This window comes from Lissotriton vulgaris, chromosome 7 (genome assembly GCF_964263255.1).
Source record: "Lissotriton vulgaris chromosome 7, aLisVul1.2, whole genome shotgun sequence".
Taxonomy (NCBI): domain Eukaryota; kingdom Metazoa; phylum Chordata; class Amphibia; order Caudata; family Salamandridae; genus Lissotriton; species Lissotriton vulgaris.
This window is the reverse complement of record NC_141695.1, coordinates 785,817,879-785,836,600: the sequence shown is the minus strand read 5'-3', so window position 1 is coordinate 785,836,600 and position 18,722 is coordinate 785,817,879. Positions and strand designations below refer to the sequence as shown.

Below are 18,722 nucleotides of genomic sequence, written 5' to 3'. Positions count from 1 at the left end.
ACTGTTAGCTGTTTAAGGATATTAGGAAAAAAATTAAATACTTCTCTTTTCATAAAATTACACTTTAAGTCGCTCCTATGCCCTGGAACTTTTAGCAAATACGTAGTTTTTAACATGTTTTTATTGAAAATAACATAGTGCAAGACAGGTGTCAATTTTCAAACATCCCATGATAAATTGAGTAGGGTAATGTATTAAGCACACCATAACAAATGAGCTGGGAGTCTCCTCCTTTTAAATAGAACATATGCCCAACTGCTGTCCAACTTTTGAAAGGAGTTCACAGCAACAACATAGCAATTCGCCCAACTCAGCAGGACATGTTATTGTACAGCAAATAAGCTACAAATCTTTAAGTAAAGAACAAAAAAAAAAGTCTAAGCAGCAACAGGACCACAAATAGAAAGGCGTATCAGAGCGGGAGGTGTGCGCCAACAGGGGAGGGGAGAAAGCAGGGGGGTAAAAGGAGATAAGGGCGGACAAAGCAATAGGTACAAGCCACATTCCCGTAGTCCTCACACCGCCGCCAGACCCAGGAAGTTGTGCCCACTTAGGGGGATTGTAGCTCTTACATGGCATAGGGGAAAGGGAGAGGACATTCTACACATCTGCACCAAGCCCCATTCTCTCTTAGGGGATCTCCATTGATAATCATAAGCATTTGAATAGGTCCGCGTACATGCAGGAAGTCCAGAGCACTATTCCATAGAATAGCTTATTAAGTGTAAACGTTCGCCTTTCTTCAGGAAAGCCGGTAGAAACACTAAAGAAAGAACATATTATATAGCCTATACATACGCTACAGTGGTAACATTCTTCAGATTTTACTTACAAAAGGGTTTCAATACTGAAACATATGTATCCCTTTGAAGCAAATATTGTATTAACAGCTTACATCTCTTTTACAAACCGAGTGGGGTGGGATTATCTGTGGTCGGTTCTGTCTTTTATTGGTCTCAGGGGCAATATGGTTAGTTGGATTCGGGCCCTATATGATCAACCTATGGCTAAAATCAGCTATTCAGGTCTACTATCCTCTGCTTTCTCTATAGCACGGGGCACTCGCCAGGGGTGCCCGTTATCACCTTTGCTCTTTTCAATCTCTATGGAGCCATTTCTATCTGTACTCCTGGCTCAGCCCAAGATAATCCCATTTAGCTTCGGACCCCACTGCTTGAAAATAACCGCTTATGCGGACGATATTGCTATTGTGTGAGTTTTAAACAGCTGTGCCTTTAACCCCTTGCATGCTGCTGCGATTCTGCGCCTGTGCGGCAAAATCGCGATTGGGCGGGTTTGAGGGCCCCCAGCCATCATCAGCACACGAGCGCCGTAGTGCATGACGGATGGGGGCCGTCATCACCATGCAAGGGGTTAAGGACCCAGATACCCAGTATACCAGCCTAGCAGGTGGCAGTCGCCTCGGTTCTTTTTTCCGGCTTCTGGTGACAGAATCTTGGATCACTGAGTTGAGTATTTTAGGCCTTTTACCTGGGGAATTTTGTTAAAACAACTGAATTTGACGTTTTTCTTCTCTCCCTTGCATTTTCTACCTTTTTCTTACAGAAAGTTGTGGGTTTTGTCCAATAAAATTTCTTTTTTAACAAATGTCCTGCCCGTAAGGAAAAGAAGGTCAAATTAGACCCTCACAACATTTACATTCTCTGCCTTCCAATAAGCCATGTTCTAGAAAATTGTCAGCACTGCAAGAGGTTTTCAAGACTCACCCTGAGGGAAAGGGAGAACATTCGCTTCTTTGGCACTGAGGAAAGATGCAGGCAGAAAGCACAGTCTGAAGATGGGACTTCAGAACAAGGAGAGGGTCAGTCCTCTACCAGGACTCTGCCATCTACCTCTAAAGGGCTTGAGAGGTCCAAAAAGAGGGATCCAGCCCTAAAACAACATAGTTCCTGGGTGATGTCGAGAGGATCGATGTTGAGACATGGTGCGGCTCCAACTTGCTCGCCTTCCAAGCCTGGTTCAATGTTGAGGAAGAAGCGAAGATCAACGTCGAGACAGGGTAGGTCGATGCCTAAGACTACGACGACGACGAGTGTGTCCACGTCAAGGCATGTAGGCCTGTCAATATCAAGGAGCAGGTCAACATCGAGGCATCACAGGATTGACATTTAGGTGTCGGAGTTCGTGTCAAGGAGCATATCAACGTTGAGACGTCGATGAAGGTGATGTTGAGGACACAACGGGAAAAGAGGAGAAAGAGAAGATGCATCTGTTCATCTTCAGGCTCCGAATACTCAAGGGTGTACTCCCCCTCTTCACCAATAGTATTGCAGGATTCTCCTCTACCACCATCTTTTCCTCACACCTACCTCCACCACCTAATCCACCACTTCCTTCAGTGCCACTTCCACCAGTGCCAATTACACTGCCTGTGAAACAAAGACTAGTTTGCACTCAAGAACACGCCATTGCGCAATCTCAGACACCACAGATCCAGGCGGTCGTCTTCACGCCCATCTTCTAGGCGCTCTTCACGCTGAAGTACTGTATCTTGATCAAGATGCAGATCACACACAAGAGCTAGGCAACGGTCCTGATATACTTCCTCCCCTTCTACAGGAAGATATTCGCCGTCTCCATCAGATTCTCACCACCTCGCATTTCTCCGGTGAAGGACATCACCACCTTCAAGGAGATCCTAGTAAGAGGAGATGCGAAGCTCAATATACAGATTTCGGTACCTTCGCCTTCTACTTCAGTAATATTCGAGAAGCTTCACCACCGGTTAGCGTCAAGACCATTCCTTCCTTTAGTGCCAGGCCTCTTAGAGCCAGCGATGGAATTATTTTTGACTCCTACCTCAGCTAAATCTGCTCTTTCGAGGCTACAGAAAAATATGGGCCTCCCAAGCAGGATCCTATATTCCTCCACTCAGAACCACCTCCGTATTCAGTGGACATATTGGCGGCCAAAAATCACCATGCATCTACTCCTGCTTCCCCTATACCACCTGATAAAGAGAGCAAGAACCTGGACTCTGTAGGCCGTAAAGTCTGTTGCACGGCCGCAACCACCATGAAAGCGGCCAGTGCAGGTGCCTTCCTAGGCAAATATGATCAAGCACTCTGGGGGTCTATTCAGAAGTTTGTGGATAATCTTCCCAGGGAACAACAGGAAGACTTCCTAGAAATAGACAATGAGGACCTCATGGTTTCCAAGCCGGTCATCAGTGCTGCCGCTGATTCTTCCTTGTTGGCGGCACAAAAATATTGTCAAGGTCTAGCCTTACAAACACATTCCATGTTCAAGTTCTTCCTTCTTCGGCAGACACACTGACAATGAGATGGCTTGCAAGAAGTCAGAGATGGAGACTCTTATGGCGGTAGGAAAGGCCAAAAAGAATAGAAATGTTTCTTCAGCCCTACCAGTGCCAGTTTTACCCTCAGAGGGTACCTATCCCTCACTGGTATCAAGGTCGGCAGCAACCACAGCAGCGACGACCTTATCAGCAGCACAGGCAGCCCCTAGAGGAAGATCCACCCAAGGGGGTCAACTGCCACCAAGCCATGAACTTTCCTTTACCTTCTTCCATTACCCACTCTGATAGGGGGAAGCATCTCTCAATTTCTGGAAAAATGGCCAAAAAAATCACAAAAGGCGCCTTGGTATGGAATATTGTTTAAAATCGGTATTGTCTCAAATTTACAAGTCCTCCACCACCCATACCACCAACCCATCCAATCGCCATCTGCAAATGCTTCAATATCCTGCTGCAGAAGCATGTGTTGAAGGTTGTTCCTCTTGAACAACTGGGAACCAGCATTTGCTCCAGATATTTTCTGTTAAAAAACATAGACCAGGCGAATTCAGACCCATTCTTGACTTGAAATTAGCCTACAAATTGATTCAGCTAGAAATGTTTCGATGCTGACATTGTATCAGATCTATCCCCAATTACACCAGGAAGATTGGCTCTGCTCCATAGAGTTCCAAGACGCATACTTTCATGAACAAATCGCCAAGAAACATCACAAATTATTGAGGTTTGTCATGAAACCGGGTCATTATTAGTACCAGTTGGTTCCGTTGGGCTCAAGTCATCACCCAGAACTTGCTCGAAGTGCATGGTCGTAGTAGCTGCCCACCTCAGGAAACATGGAATCTTTGTCTACCCCTACCTAGACGGTTGGTTAATCAAGGCTCCCACTACACAGGAAGCCCACTTGCATCACAACTGGACATGCAATATCCCTCAACGGTTGTGTCATCACATCAACTACAGCAAGTCAACCTCCACTTTGATTCAGACTCATAAGTATTTAGGGACCACTTTCGATACTGTGCAGGCAAGAGTGTGTCCTGTGGAGGATAGACTCTTTATCGATCCATCGGAAATGTCATACTCTCATGAAAGCCACTCATCCCACAGTGAGATCAGTGTCATCTATCCTCCGCTCCATGGCCTCATATATCTTCCTCACTCCAAATGCACGACTCCACATGCTTCCTCTTCAGGAGTGTTTTGAGGATCAGTGAGACCAATTGACCAGCAATTGGGAGGATAAAATCATTCTCTACTCTCTTGCAAAGCAGTCTCTAAAATGGTTGTGCTGTCGAACCAACCTGCTTGAGAGGATGTTTTTTCACCAACAGGTTCCCTCTTGGATCATAATGACAGATGCATCACTACTTGGGTGTAGAGCCCACATGGATCACCTCCAAATTCAAGGCACGTGGTCTCCGAAAGAAATTACCTATAATATCCTTCTTCTTCAGCTCTGGGCAGTCCACATAGCGCTAAAATACTTTTTAGCCATCATTCAAGAGCTAGTCTCTACTTATTCAGACGGACAAGACAACCTCCATGATCTACTTCACCAAGCGGGTGGGAACATGATCCAGACCCTCATCCCACAAAGCCCAGTCAATCTGGAAATGACTCATAGCTAGGAACATGCGAATCACAGCAACTCGCCTCCCATGTTTACAAAATGCCCTCAATGGAGTGCTGCACGAAAACGATGAATGGGTCTTTCAATGCGTCATCGTGCAAGACATCTTAAAGCTGTGGGGTGCTCTGCACATCGATTTATTTGCCACCACAGGAAACAAACAATTCCAAGACTTTACCTCCACATACTTCCAAACAGGGACTCTGGGGAGAGCCCTATGAATCGACTGGTATAGCAAATTTCTCTACGCCTTCCCACTGATCCCGGCAGCTCTCATTAAACTCTCCTACTCTAGAGCCAGAATCTCCTTAATAGCCCCAAGGTGGCCGCGTCAGTGGGGTTTCACGGACCACCTTCAGCCATCAGAGCAACCACATATCAAGACCAGAGCTGCTAACGAAGTTTGGAGGCCAGATGATTCACCCCAATCTCTCCTCCTTGAATTTGACAGCATGGCTCCTGAGCTAGTGCAATTCACTTGAATCTGCAACTAGACTGCATGGACATCCTCAAGGAGGCTAAACGGTTGTCAACCTGTTCAGCATATGCCTTCAAGTGGAACAGATTTTGCATCTGGTGCTTGTCCAAGAACATAGACCCTACGACTTGCCAGGAGGATGTCATTCGTCCCTACCTTCTCCATTTGGCAAAATCTGGCTTGCAGTTCTCTTCCATAAAGGTTCTATAGGCAGCCCTTACTGCCTACAGAAAATGTCCTTCGCAAATCTCTTTTTTCAAAATTCCCATAATCAAGGATTTTTTTAGAAGGGTTGAAGGTTTTCCCTCCCATTAGGCGTCTTTCCCCTTCCTGGGAGCTTAACATTGTACTTTCTCATCTTATACAGCATCCTTTCGGACCCATTTGTAGGTCATCCTTGAAGCATCTCCCATGGAAAACCGCTTTCCTCGTAGCAATCACATCAGCTCATTGGGTTAACGGAGTCCAGGCATTATGTTCTCATGAACCATACATAGTCTTCCACTCTCACAATGTAGTTATGAGGACTCACCCGAAATTCCTCCCCAAGGTTATTTGGGATTTTCATTTCAATCAGACGATTTCATTACCAACCTTTGTTCATCATCCTTCAACCCTGGCTGAGAGAACAGTTCATTCCCTGGATGTGAGGCGTGTATTGAAGTTTTATCTAGATAAGACAAGTGATATAAGTAAATCGGACCAATTGTTTAATTATGGCCCTGTCCATACAGGTTTAGCCACTTCCAAACAATCCATTTCCCGATTGATAGTGTCTTGCATCCTGTTATGCTATCAAAAAGTGTGCAAGACTTTGTCAACTAGACCTAGGACCCATTCTAAGAAGGGCAAAGCAGCTACTTCCGCTCTGATGAGTAATGTTTTTATAGCTGTAATCTGTAAAGCATCTACATGGAGAGCTGTTCACGCATTCACCTAGCACTATTGTTTGGATTTGGATTCTCGGGCAGATACTCAAGTAGGACAGGTCTCTCTCAGAAATGTATTTGCTTAATTCAATCATATTGTCACTCCTCTGTTTTTTCGAATGCTCTTGATGGGGATGGGCTTGCTATTCTGTTCAAATGACTATCGATGGAGATCCCTTAAGAGAGAATGTATGGTATCTTACCTGTAATCCCTGTTCTCTCTCAGGTGAATCTCCATTGAAGTCATAAGCAACCCTCCTGCCTTCCCAGTGAACATGAGAGAATAAATCATTGGATTTACCTATTACTCACACATCTCGTTGCAAGAACTCTGGCAACTGCCACCCGCTAGGCTTGATGGTTTACTGGTGGTCTCTGGGTCCTTAAATGCTAAGACACTGTTTAAAACTCACATAATAGCAGCCTATGGTGCTATACAGTCCTGCTATCCTTCTTCTTCTACCTTTACAAAAAAAGTTTGGGAAAGTTTTAAGCTGTTTGTAGAATATTTGCTTCAAAATTTCACATCTATATAGGTATTTTGACACTTTTGGAAGTACAGTCTGACGTATTGCACCACTATAGCCTGTATGTATAGGCTGCATAATATGTGCTTTCTTAAGTGTTTCTACAGGCCTCCTGAGGAAAGGTGAACGTTTCCACTTATGAAGATATTCTATGGATAAGTGCTCCGGGATTCCTGCATGTGGGCAGAGCTATTAAAATGCTTATGACTTCAATGGAGATTACCCTAAGAGAGAACTGGGATTGCAGGTAAGACCCCATACAATCTCTCTGCACCCTGGGTGTCTGCTGGTGCGGAAGCACCCTCACGGGGCTCCGCACTGTGAAGCTTTCTAGCATGTCTCCACACAACTTTAGATATTCAGCATTGTCATCCCTACACACCGCTCTCAACCATCTTTCCTCTGCAACTCACATTCACAAATTTACCTCCATTTTTGGGTGGTCGGCGGGGTAGGCTGCTCCCACACATAGGTCATTTCTACATAGAACTATTGCATTTGGGTGTTTTTTTAGATATTTTATACTATCGGTTTTAAGGAGTTGTAAATTGTTTTTAATATTTTGTAATGTTTTATAAATGGGTATACTTGTAATAAATGTTTTTGTGAAACCTGAATTTATCCAGTATTAGGGTATCTTTCATAGATACACATGCCTGAATCATTCCCCGTCATCGGGATGGTAGTCCCCGGTACATAAATATAGTAATATCCCATTAGACATATAGAATATTAGGCCAAAGGCCCCACATTAGTAATGTATTCCTGTCCTTTTGTAAAAAGGACCAAACTCTAGAGAAGAGCCAATCGGCTATCACCTCCCTCTAGAACCCTCCTGAAAGGAGCTCCTGTCCCTCGGATTTTCTACCCCACGTTGTGCTAAGGGAGTCTCCTCTGAGCTCTGCTCAGTTTACTTCTCATCTGGTTTTCCAGTGTTTTTCTGGCTTTATATTTCATCTTCTGACTGAAGTTCCTTGGTATTCTCATAGCTGAGACACCTAAGAAAGAACTTTTTAGGCCCTGTGGTTCCTGTGGAAAGAAGAGACTACATGTAGATGACCAATATCAAGATTGTCTCTACTGCCTTTATCCGGACCACTCTTCTAAAGATTGCAAGGTATGTCGGACATTCTCCACTAAAACCCTCAAAGATCGGAAGGGACGCCTTTTAATATGGCTATAAAGGCTTACAGACAGAGACCATCGGGAATCTTCTGAGGAGAGTGAAGGCTCTTCAATATCCTCTCAAAAAAGAGCAGAGGTGGCTTCTCCGGGCCCTTCGTCACAGCCTCCTCAAAAGAAGAGACTTAAAAAGTCTTCAGAGGTCGATTCTAAGGCTCTACCATCGAAGGTGTCCTCTCAGGAAGTTCCCACCTTTAAAAAGCCTTCTTCCACTGCGTCGACGACGACATCATCGACGGCAACTTCAACGACGAGAAGATCTGTGTCTACGGCCTTATGTGTCACTTCGTCGGCGACAACTGTCTCCACTCTGTTGCGACATAGTCATTATCCTCGACAACGACTCCATCGTTGACGGCAGGTAAGACTGTGTCGACGACAATAAAGATCAAAAAGACATCGTCGACGTCGAAGCAACCGTCAACGCTGCGATCGCTGACGACTGGGTCGTCTAAGAGCTCGACGTCCCCTCCATCGTCGAAAGCTCCGTCGACTAAGACCATACCGTCGACGAGATCTCCACCTGTGATGACGGCAGTGTTGACGACGGCTCAGTCGACGATAACTCCATCGACTACGACACCTGTCGACGTTTCACCGTCGACGACCACACCATCCACGGGCTCGTTGACGACGACAGATTCAAATCTGAAAATCACATATGTGCATCTAAAAATTATGAAGAAAACGTTGACGCCAGCCCTAACTTCTCCAAGTAGGGTCCAACCACTGCCTCCAGCATGTCTTCTGGAAGAGGATGATTCGGATGAGGGTAGCATGTTTCAAACAGCAACAAACCCCTCGGAACTTGAAGTAAAATATCAAGAAAGTTCATATGCGGAAGACCAGGATCAGGAGGAAGAATATCAACCGCCTCCTCCACCAATGGATTGCCTTCCAGTTTCCTTGGTTTCGGACTTACAATAACTCATTACAGAGTACAAACAGAGGTTTCCAACATCTCCTAAATCTCAACACCTGGCGGTGTCTCCACCACCAAGACCACGGCCTCCACCTTTAAATTTACAGCCGGAACCGATCATTTTGGCGCATCCTCAATCTACTGATGATGATGAGGAGGAAGATCAGCATGAAGAGGGGGAACTTCAAGACACCCAGTCTAACCATGATGAATGGGACGACTGTCATTCCTTGTCCTGCTTCTCCAGTGCCTGCACAGGCTGACTCACCACCTGAAGACATCGGGGGGTTCCATAACGTTGTTGAGAGAGCAGCTCAACGTTTTCAAATATCCATGACTTCCCACCAACAGGATCGCTTCTTGTATGATGTTAAAGAGCCTTTCAAGAAGTTGGTCAGATCTATACCCATAATAGAATACTTATGGGGTCAGGGTGTGAAGATTATGCATAATCCTTCCTCGGTGCCTCCAGTATTGCCTCGTCTGAATAAAAAATACAAAGCGCCCAATACTGCTCCAGCTTGCTTAATAGGACACCCCAAGGCGGACTCGGTTATAACACAGGCGGCTCAAAGAAAGTCCAAAAATCCTACTGCCCCATTACCTCCTCGTTAGTCTTCCTCGCCACATGAGTTACATAGTGAGCATCAGCTCCACGACAGAACCCTCCAAAGCAAAAAAAGGCCTCCCACCCCCTCCCAACATGGCCGACCAGTCCCACCTGACCTCTATAAGAGGCGGGCCGGCCCAACCAACAGCCTGTTTTTTTTGTTCTGCGCGATTCTCTCCAGAGGCGCTGTACAGGTAAGATGGCCCGGCGTTGGCTGGCCCTTGGGTTTTTGGGTTGAGGATCCTGCTTTAGCGGTCCCTGGTGCCTTTAAACCACGAACCCCCCCCCCCCCTCTTCCTTCCCCCGGTCCTGTGGGGCCGGTTAGGTGCTGCTCTAGCGTGCCAGGGGTTTACAGGGGGGGGGGGGCGGCCGGGGAGGTGGGGTGTTGGTGCATCCCCGTGCCTCCCCCGGTCGTTGCTATAGGGCCCTTGCCCGTTGTGGGCTTCGGGTCCGGCGCTGGAGGTTCTCCGGTGTGTGTGCTAGGGCTCCGGTTGCTTTCTATGCGCTGGACGCATGTGTTCCCGGGTTATTCCCGGTTTTTCAATTGCTGTACGGGCGTCCCCTGAGTAGTGGGGGTTGCCGTGCATATTTGGTCCCGAAGGGTTTGCTTGTGGACTTATGGGGTTGTGCTACACCCGTTTACGGGTAGGGATTCATTCACATGCCTTTGCCCAGGGGGCGCTTCAGTGAGCACTACGTGCTAAGTGACAGGCGTGCTCGGTTAAGTTCCTTAATCCCTACAGCCTAACTTCCTGAGTGCTTCTCAGTGTATGTTTTTTACTGTCTCCTGCTGCTCCATTCAATGTGTGGCGTTTGCTATTACAATCTCTTCCTTTATACTGATAGCCAGCCTTGTTTTCTGCCATACTCCGAGACTAGCATGGCAAAAGTCTGGCGATGCCGGGGATTGAACCCGGGGCCTCATACATGCAAAGCATGCACTCTACCACTGAGCGACATCCCCGTGTCAACGGCGCTCCTACAGGCGGTACTTACTCTGCGCCTGGCCGGGGTGGTGAGCCTCGGCGTGCGGCGCGTACCGGTCTGGAGGCGGGCTCGGCCCTACCTCGTTTTTCTGCATACGCTGGCCGGGTCCGGGTGCTCCTCTCCGGCCGGCCTGGGGCTCAGTTACGCGGCGCTGGTCGCTGCCGCCTCCCTTCGTGTTTTTCTGGCTCCCCTACGGGCCGCGACGGTTTGCCGCGCTGGTATTGGCTCCGGACGCCTCCCGCCTCTCGGGGGCGGGGTTGGGTTGCCACCAGGTGCGACCGATGATTCCTTCATCGGTCTTGCGCGGCATTCTCCTGCTTGCGCGGCGATTTGGACGCGGCGTGCACAGCGCGGCTGTCTCCTTCTCGTAGGGTCCGGCTTCTTCGCCGGGTGGGGGTCTTGGTGTTCCCGGTCTAGACGTGTGATTCGTCTCGGCCTCGTATTTTTCGTGGGTGAGGCTTCACGTCAGGCGGTGTCTCTCCTCCGTCGGCTCCCTGCTCTAGGTGCGGTGGTCCCTTCGGTTCCCGTCTCGGGCTTGTCCTCCTTCGGGGGCCGTGTGCCTGGACCCGGTACTTCCCTCTGGTTCATTCAGGGGGGGCGTCCTTTGGCGCCGGGTCGTTTGGGGGTCGTTGTGATCTCCTGCAGTCGCGCGGCTCCTCGTGCAGTTGCGGGCAGTCCTCCTGGCCTGCCGTCTTTGGCACCTATGCTTCAAGGCCCCCATGTCGGGGTCGGGTCGGTCCCTGGTGGTGTAGGTGTCGCCGGTCCTGTCCCTTCGGGCTGTCTTTCCCCCGGGTTCCGACTAGGTGGAGGCGGATCGACTGAGTCGGCTCTTTCCTTCGTTGCCTTGTCTCGCCCTGACCCCGGTGGTGTTTCGGCACCTGGTGCCTCGACTCGGCCTGCCCCCGGTGGATCTGTTCGCTTTCGGGGAATCGGCCCTCCTGCCCAGGTTCTACTCTCACCTCCCGGGTCCGGGTGGATGCCCTGTCTTTCGCTTGACCTTTTCGGTCTGCTGTACGCATTTCCCCCGTTCCCACGGTTGCCACGGGTCCTCTGCTGGATTCGCTTGGGCAGGGCCGGGGTGCTCCTGGGTGCTCGCTTCGGCAGCACATGTACTGGGAGTGGGACGATGCTGAGAAGTTTCGCTTGGCCCCCACGCTGGGATGTCACGCATATTCGTTAAGCGTTCCATGTTAGGGTTCCCGGCGGGGTCCGCCGCCCCTGGTACCCTCTCCTTGTGCGAGCGGACGGTTCAGGCCTACTGGCCGATCCCGGATCTTCCCGTTCCGTGGTTGGGTCCCCCGCTCCCGGAGTCGGTGTTGAGCCGGCTCTTTCTGCGGGCCTGACTCCTTCTGCAGGCCTGATTCTTGAGCGGATGACGCTGATTGCTCGGGGTTGTTCTTCTGGTGTTGTGGTTTTGCTGCTGGGCTCCCCGCAGGTCTTCCACTTTCTCCTCCTGTGCCCGGCACTGGGCTTCCTTCTCGCGTTGGGGCAGTTGGCTTGGTGCTGACCCCGCCTCCGTGGACCCCTTGCGGGTCTTGGATGTCCTGGCTGAGGGATTTTCCTTTGGGCGTGGACCCTTCTTCCCTGTGGGCCCGGTGGGCTCCTTGCGGGCCTTCCGCAGTCCGGTGTTCGACGGGCTGGTTTCCCTGGTGGCTCGCTTGGCTCCGGAGTTGTTTTCTCCGTCGCCCTCGGACGCTCGGCCAGTCTCCGCCCTTGGGTTCTCTCTCTCGTTCTACGAGCTCTTCAGGGTCCGCCCTTTGAGCCCCTGGCCTCGGTGGCCTTGCGGTTCCTCACCTTTTAGGTGGTTTTTTCCTGGGGGCAGTGGTGTCTGCTGGGCGGATGGGCGTGCGGGGGTCGTGCCTCCGCTCCCCTCCCTTCTTGCGGGTTTTGCCGGACAGGTTGTTCCTCCGGCATGTCCCCCGTTTCCTTCCCGGGGTTCCTTCCCTGGTGTCCCGGGCTCGGGTGGTGTCTTTACCGTTTTCCCTGCCGACATGGTTCCTCTCTTGTCCGTGCTGGTTGTCCGGCGTGCTGTTTTGGCTTCTCTTGGCCGCACGTCTTCCCTTTCCCGGTGGGGTGGCCTGTTTGTGTCTTTTGGCCCGGTTCGTTCGGGCCACTAGCCCTCTCTTTCCACCTTGGTTCGCTGGCTTACACAGGCTATCATCCTTTCCTACGCTTCGCTGGGTTCGGTGGATCCGGCGGGGGTCCAGGGTCGGTCCACGGGGAGTGGCTCGGTGTCCTGGGCCCCCTTCATGGGTGTCTCCTCGGTGGAGATTTGTCGGGCGTCGACGTGGTCGCCCCCCCTTGTTCTTGGAACACTTTCAGTCCCGGGGGACGTCACTGGGGCCGTTCTGAGTGCAGGAGCTGCGGCTCCTGGTTGGCCTACTTTTCCTTTATGTCTTGATTTCAGGTTTCCTGTGATCCCTGTTTTCTTTTCATTTATTCTACATCAACCTTGTGTTGGTTTCTCTGCATCACCGTGTGGTGTTGTTCTTATGGTGGTCAATGAAGCCTTTTTGGCTTGGGTATTTGCTCACTATGTAAGTCATGTGGCGAGGAAGACTAACGAGGAGGTAATGCCCCGGTTACTTACCGGTAATCTTCATTACTCCGAGTATAGTCTTCCTCGCCACATGAGTTCCCTCCCCCCCTCCCTGTCTAGCTATCGGCTTCATTGTTTGCTTGGTAGTTCAGGCTGTTGGTTTGGGCCGGCCCGCCTCTTATAGAGGTCAGGTGGGACTGGTCGGCCATGTTGGGAGGGAGTGGGAGGCCTTTTTTTGCTTTGGAGGGTTCTGTCGTGGAGCTGATGCTCACTATGTAACTCATGTGGCGAGGAAGACTATACTCGGAGTAATGAAGATTACCGGTAAGTAACCGGGGCATTAACAGCTCCGTCGGATAAGGAAGGCCGAAGGTTGGATAACATCGGAAAGCGTGTGTCTTCAATGTCCGCATTGACAGTATGAGCGTCCAATGCTTTAGCACTATTGGGGCGATACAATAGGCAGTTATGGGCAGACATAGCTCCATATCTGGCAGCCTTGCATGAAGACTCAAAGGAGGAGGCAAAGAAGATATTGCTTGAAGGTGAACGCTCAGCATCGGAAAAATTAGATTGCGCAATGAATATTGCGTCTACTGGATTTCGTCAGCTGGCTGGAGCAGCAGTATTAAGACGACCAGGTTGGTTGAAGGCAACTTCTTTTCGACCTGAAATACAAACGAAGATCTTGAATATGCCCAATAATGGCCAGTTTCTTTTTGGGCCACAAATTGATGAGGCTCTCCAAAGTATAAAGAAGGATACAGACACAGCCAGAGCTTTGGGAACCCTCCAATTCAAAAATCCTTCCTTTCGTGGATCAAGAGGGAGAGGGCAGTCCTCTTTTAGAGGTGATTACCAATATCGGTCGTCCTACTCTTCTGGCCAACAGCATAGACCACAGTATCAACAGCGTCAGCAGCAGTCATCTTATGTCAAATCATCCTTTCATGGTAAAGGTCAACAAAAAGGCACTGATTGACGGCAATGACCCTTCACTTCAGCCAGTCTCCAGTTCATCTCCGCCCTCAAAAATTGGAGGAAGAATTTCCCATTTTCAACAAATTGGAAGCAAATTACAACGGACTGGAGGGTTTTACAATTAGTCCAATCGGTCATTCACTAGAATTTATTCACATCCCTCCCCAAATCCCTCCCCGACCTATGCTTCACAAAAATCTAAGTATACTTCTCCGGGAGATTTCTCTTATGCTCCAGAAGGGAGCGTTCGAAAGAGTTCCTCTTTCTCAACGGGGGAAAGGATTTTACTCCCGTTTTTTCCTGATACAGAAAAAGGAGAAGAAATGGTGACCAATTTTAGACCTCAGATCCCTCAACAAATTCTTGAAAAAGCAGTTGTTTCGTATAGTGACAGTCCAGGAGGTTCTACAACTTCTAGATGAGGAAGATTACATGGTGTCTTTGGATCTTCAGGATGCTTATTTTCACATCCCTATTCACCGGAATCACAAAAAGTTCTTAAGGTTCGCAGTAGCGGGCAGGCACTTTCAATTCCGCGTCCTACCTTTCGAGCTCACGTCTGCACCACACATCTTTACGGAATGCCTTTCTCCAGTGGCTGCATATCTCAGGCAACAACTCCATCAAGTTTTTCCATATCTGGACGACTGGCTAATCAAGGCACCATCCTTAGAAGACGCGTCCAGGTCTTCCAACGCTTGTCTACAGCTTTTCAATCGTTTGGGACTCAAACGGGACAAATCAGTCCTTCTGCCTTCTCAGCGTATACATTTCCTAGGCGCTACCCTCTACACAAAACAGAAGCAAGCTTTTACATCACAGGAAAGGAAGGACAAGCTTCTGTCACTGGCTATTCCCATAACATCCAAGAGGTCCTTAACAGTTCGCCTCTTCAAATCCCTACTCGGAATTATGTCATCATGTATCTTACTGGTTCCACACTGCCGTCTCTGCATGCGCCCTCTCCAAGAAGCGCTCTCAGCGCAATGGGTCCAATGCACAGGTTCATTCGACGATATCATACGAATAACCCCTCAGATGGTCAAGGCTCTGCAATGGTGGATTTGTCCTCAGAACCTTTCTCAAGGCTTGCCCTTCCTGCTTCCAGCTTCGCAGCATATCATCACAACAGACGCCTCACTGGGAGGTTGGGGAGCTTTCCTACAAGAACTGCAGATAAGTGGGAAGTGGTCCCCCTTCGAGAATGAGCTTAATATAAATCTCCTCAAACTACGAGCGGTCTTCCTCGCCCTTCAAGCTTTCCTTCCAAGAATCAAGAATTCTCTAGTGCTTGTGCATACGGACAATACCACGACAATGCACTATCTCAACCAGCAGGGAGGGACTCGCTCGCTAACACTCTCTTGTGAGTCGCAAAAAATCTGGAACTGGTTGATCCTGAACAATATCTCCCTTTGGACGGAGTATGTCCTAGGAACGGACAATGTTCTGGCCGATTCACTAAGCAGGACACAGATGTGTCACGAGTGGGAATTGGACCAGGGGATCCTCAACCAAATATCCTCACGATGGGGCACTCCTCTCATAGATCTATTAGCTACAAGGCAGAACGCCAAATGCCAACACTTCACAAACTGGCATCCCCAGAATGAATCTCTAAGGAATGCATTTTCGATCGCATGGTGCAACGTCTTTGCAAACGCTTTTGCACCGTTTCCAATGATTCCCAGAGTCCTCAGGAAATTGAAAGCAGAGCCTTGCACACTCATTCTAATAGCGCCAGCTTGGCCACGCCAACATTGGTTCACAGAGCTTCACCTTCTCTCTCTGGAACAGCCAATATGGTTGAAATAGTTCCCTTCTCTCCTCACAATGCACCACCAGCAAGCCCAGCATCCGGATCCGGCATCTCTCAGGTTATCCGCTTGGCTCCTGAGTTCAAAGAATTTCAGAATCTAAATATTCCGCCGGATTGTAGGGCCATTCTAGCTCGGGCTCAAGCAGACCGTACTAACAAGACATACTCTTTAAAGTGGAAGAGGTTTTTCTTCTTCTCCAGTACAAATATTGCCTTACCTTCTCCTTTTGGCGAACTCAGGTCTTGCTCATGCTTCCATCAGGGTTCACTTGGCGGCAATATCCCGTTACAGAAGATCTTCTGCTGGCCCTTCTCTCTGGTCTGACAGATTAATCAAACACTTTCTTAAAGGCCTCTTCAGGACTTTTCCTCCTGTGAAAACTTTACCTCCTACTAGGCAGCTCAACACAGTTCTTGCTCAGCTCATGAAACATCCCTTTGAGCCGATACACAAAGCTGATCTTAAGTATTTCTCTTGGAAAACGGCACTCCTTCTCGTCCTTACTTCAACAAGACAAGTAAGTGAGCTCCAGGCATTCTAAATTCAAGATTCTTTCCTGCAATTCAAACAAGACAGAGTGATATTTTAAACAAACCCAAAATTTGTACCAAAGGTCCCGTCGGACTTCCATCTCAACGAGCCTTTAGTCTTACACTCTTTCTTTCCAAATCCTCACTCTATGGCAGAGAGGACTCTGCATCCCTCTGGGTCTTAAACAATGCCTAAAGTTTTATATTGAGAAGACAAAAACCTTCCGCAAATGGAACCAGCTCTTTCTGGCTTACAGTAGACCTAGAAAAGGCATTCCACTCACTCAACAAAGTAATTCTCGCTGGATCTCTGCAGCTATTACTTTCTGTCTTGAGCAGGCTGGGCAACCCCTGCATTCTAAAGTACGGGCCCATTCCATTAGAGTGATGTCTAAATCCACGGCTCTCTTCGCAGGTGTGCCTATCATAGACATTTGCAGAGCGGCAACGTGGAAGATGCTGCATACATTCACCAAGCATTACTGCTTGGATACAGAACTCATGAAGAATGCTGCAGTGGGACAAGCAGTACTTCGTCATCTATTTCGATAGAGGGGAGCCATCTTTTCATCCCACCATCCTTTCTTGTATACGCACATTTCTCTATTTTATTTCTTGATGGTATCTTTGCTTACATTTTGATGTTTGATATTTGTCACTTTGATATGTTATTATCTGGTGAATTTGTATATACTGTACCATCCGAAATGTACTCATCATTGCTTGCTACTCTGATTCAGGCATGTGACTCTATGAAAGATACCCTAATACTGGATAAGAAATGCGTTACTTACCTGTAACTGCAGTTATCCAGTATTGGTATCTTTCATAGATTCACATGCAACCCTGCAAACCTTCCTTGGAAGGACTCCTCTAATTCTCTCAGTAGTACGCCTACTTAGCACGGTGCTTATGAAAATCTGTGGGACAGGCGCTCCTTCCAGGAGGGTTCTAGAGGGAGGTGATAGCTGATTGGCTCTTCTCTAGAGTTTGGTCCTTTTTACAAAAGGACAGGGATACGTTACTAGTGTGGGGCCTTTGGCCTATTACTCTATATGTCTAATGGGACATTATTTATGTACCGGGGACTCCCATCCCGACGACGGGGAATGATTCAGGCATGTGAATCTGTGAAAGATACCAATACTGGATAACTGCAGTTACAGGTAAGTAACGCATTTCTTGATCATCATCTTCAGAAATCTCCACCAGACAGCTCAAATTTGAGTCACACTTCATACCCTGCTACCTTTTTCACCAGGATGATGTAGTACAAATTGCTAAGAAGACATATAATAATAATAATAATAACCCACATTTGTAAAGCGCAAACCATCACCCGTTCGGGTCTCTAGGCGCTGGGGGCCGTCAGGAAGATTAAGCAAGCTATTGCCCAGAGTCACATGGTGCCTGGGCTAATCTGCCGCCAGCCCCTGGGATCGAACCATGATCCCCAGATTCCAGAGTCAGTCACCCTGGCAGTGGCGCCACACCTCTCCCTCCCATATGTCTCATTGTCCCATATGGCACTGTCAGATAAAGCTGCCAGGGTGTCATAATAAATTGGGACTACCACTCCCCACCCCAATGGGTTTTTTTCCGTATCTTTCACCTGTTCCAGAATTTTGGTGGGGTTGTGGGACACACCCAGTACCCTATGCTGAGTGCTGACATGACACAAAGTCCTGGTCAGTCACATTTTGGTTTTCTGGTATGTTTTGGGAGTAAGGACAGCATGTTCAGGTTTTATTTATTTATTATAGAGTTTTGTATAGCGCGAACAAGACCCGTGGGTATCAGAGCGCTTAACATGAAATAAGAAAAGGAAACAAGGTTAACATATGTATAAGCAGTTAGCAAGCAATCGCAGTGAGGTAGATGACATATATATACGTAGCACATGTGACGTTAGCATAAGTAAATATGCTATGATTAAATAATAACAAAACATGTATATATAACAAATATGAGGTAGCACGGTATAGCACTTCTGAAAACTCTTAGACCATCCTATCAAGGTCAAGCCCATTTGGAGAAACTTCCGCAACTTCCTTTTAAAGTAATCGGCTAGCCTCGCTGGCTTTCAATCAGAGGATCATTCGTAAACGATACCTTATGATTTAACCATGATGCCCTGCTCCGACCATCTTCCTTACTATTACCTTGTGATGAAGGAAAGTTTTGAACTAATTTATTGCCATACTCGTAAGCACTTTTCTTTCTAGTTCATTAATTCCATTGGTTATCAAAGTATGTACCTAGCTCATCACTTCTGAAATAAGTGCCTTGGGCTCTGTTGGAAGC

At 48.3% G+C, this 18,722-nt stretch overlaps 1 protein-coding gene and 2 non-coding genes across 5 annotated transcripts in view; 2 read left to right on the top strand and 1 right to left on the bottom strand.

Moving 5' to 3' along the window:
- The window catches only part of RPTOR (regulatory associated protein of MTOR complex 1), a 2,217,374-nt gene that overhangs the window by 1,643,340 nt on the left and 555,312 nt on the right, over positions 1-18,722 (top strand). The gene's annotated exons all lie outside the window — the stretch shown is intronic.
- On the bottom strand, positions 10,454-10,525 carry TRNAA-UGC (transfer RNA alanine (anticodon UGC)). Its single transcript has one exon. It is a non-coding gene; the product is annotated as a tRNA-Ala (tRNA).
- Positions 11,637-11,743, top strand: LOC147702417 (U6 spliceosomal RNA). Its single transcript, XR_015298498.1, has one exon. It is a non-coding gene; the product is annotated as a U6 spliceosomal RNA (small nuclear RNA).